Raw genomic sequence first — 2,327 nt, 5'->3', positions numbered from 1 at the left:
TTACCAGGTTCTATAGATTTAAAAAAATCTTGTGAACAGTCCCGTTACATTCAGCTAGATTTTTAAGCTAGCTAGTCATACTTTTAAGCTCCTTCCAAAGTATTCATAATTTTAGGAGTCGCTGAGATAAATAGTGACATTTTAATCCAATTCAACTTCAAGGTCATAATCCACTCTCTAGGAGTAAGGTTGGGAGGGGGACGAGATTTTAAAAGTAATCAAAAACGACCGATATTAGTGTTATATTCATAGTTTTCGAGGTCTCTGAGTTTAACGATATCAGTTTTTATGATGGTCAAGTTCATCGTCACCCCTTGGGGTGGGGATAGGAGAGGATGACTTTTTCAGATAAGATAGCTAATTAGTAACTACTGTAATTAGAGCGAATTAAAAACATTTAACATATTTTCTCGTGCTTGCACGGAACTATGCGGGTTGCTAGTCTTAAATATCACTTATTGTGAATATTAAAGAAAAAATCTAAAATTCTGCCGTCTTGTGCTCGAGCACAGAATAGCACTTACCTAAATACAGGCCTGCTCTTACCAGTGACTCAGTTTATCCTGTATTTAAAGTTTTAATTCTGAGTATAATTATCCATTTTGTAGAAATTTGTCTGAAATTAAGCACTCAGAGAACTACCCAAAGACAAAACAAATTATAAAAGAAATTAGTTTTAAAAAATAGATCATCAAATTTAAAATCTGCGAATTCAAACGAATAATATTATTTGCATAAGTCTAAGGGCCCAAAAATACACAATTTACATTTCTTAGAAGTAAAGAAATAGCAGATCAGAAAGTTGGACAGTAAAAAGTTGTTACTATATTACAGAGACTAGAAGGTGAAATGGGGAACAGCTAGGAAGACAGTAAAGTACCAATTAGCCAGCACTAACTGGTGGGAGAAATTCTCACAATTACTGACCTGATACAACTGTTTCAGTACATGCAGTATGATGTATAAAAGTATGAAGTATAAACATATACTCTGAGATTTCAGATTTTCATGACCAGTTGGGTAAATAAAGGACTTTTTCATGGCTTTCACGACCACTAAGCAAAATATATGATTTTTTCATGACTTTCATGACTTTCATGACCAGTAGACACCCTGGTTAAGAAAGGTAACTATAAAGCTTTCTCAGGGAAATACTTTGGTCCAGGTATAATTCAAGGAAGCAAACATGATAACAGTTATTATGTGAAGTTTCGAACAGGTCACTGACAAATTAAAATTGATTCTTTCGCTGTTGACCGTTTAAAAAAAAAGTATTACCCACCAGGAAAAGATGCTGAAAAGGATGATCAGAAGCTAGATGCCTCTTCCCCTACTGTCTTAGGTGAAGGTGCCAAGGATCCCGAGTTACCAGCTGTTAATGGTGATTTCGCCCATTCTTAGTTGAAGAACCAAATTTGGACAGAGATGATGCTGTTCCTGATTGTATGTTTATCAAGGATATAGTTTCTATGGTGGACCTACCGACTTGGTACGACATGGCTTCCCCCACCTCAACCTTAAAAGATAGAATGTGCCCAAAGTTTTCAGCCAACCACGAGATCAACAAGAAAATAGTCCTATATTTTGGAAATATTACTTCGCTCTCCGGAGACTGTATAGTAAACAGTATGAACACCTCATTGGAGCCACGTGGAGGTGTTGACCGAGCGATCCACCAGGCTGCTGGACCAGATTTACTTCAGGACTGCGAGAAGATTAGTCATCTAAAAGTTGGAGATGTTTGTGTCACCAATGCCTATAACCTCCCTGCCTCCTACGTCATACATGTTAGCGCCCCACCAGACAAGAATCCAAGGAAGTTACAAGCGTGCTATGAAAAAGCCTTAAGTGTCGCGTTGAAAAGTGGCTTTAGATCCATAGCCTTTCCGAACATTGCGACTGGGATTTTCCTTCTTCCCAAGGAAGAAGCATGCCGGATTGCTTTGGATTGCAAACGGAAGTTTTTGGAAGAGAATTTGGATTTGGTGGACATAGTTGTGTTCTGTCAATTTCACAAAGAAAATCAACGAACGTACGAGCGATTGATGCATGTATATTTTCCAAAATAGACCTGAAAGAGAACACATATTTTAATTATGTTGGATTAGTTTGTTACTGGCCTGCCAGGGAACTATAATCTAGATTAGTACGTGCATGTTATGGACGGACTCTGTATAGTCGTCCTGCTGTATGTGTCAAAAGCAAAGACAAAAAAAATAGCATGCAAGTTACCACCACCATTCGTGCAACCGAAGAAATCCCGCTAGAATTGTTTTTTTGTCTCCCTTGTCGTTTGTTATTTATTCACTGTCAATAATTTGAGATGA

The 2,327-nt window shown here is 37.5% G+C and overlaps 1 pseudogene; it reads left to right on the top strand.

Annotated features, from left to right (window-relative positions):
* Positions 1-1,496: 1,496 nt before the first annotated feature.
* LOC145675216 (macro domain-containing protein PG1779 pseudogene) lies at positions 1,497-2,069 on the top strand (annotated as a pseudogene).
* The last annotated feature ends 258 nt before the right edge of the window (positions 2,070-2,327 follow it).

The sequence above is a fragment of the Thermobia domestica genome, chromosome 18, assembly GCF_964235325.1.
Source record: "Thermobia domestica chromosome 18, izTheDome1.hap1.1, whole genome shotgun sequence".
NCBI lineage: Eukaryota > Metazoa > Arthropoda > Insecta > Zygentoma > Lepismatidae > Thermobia > Thermobia domestica.
This window is presented reverse-complemented; position numbering and strand designations above follow the sequence as displayed.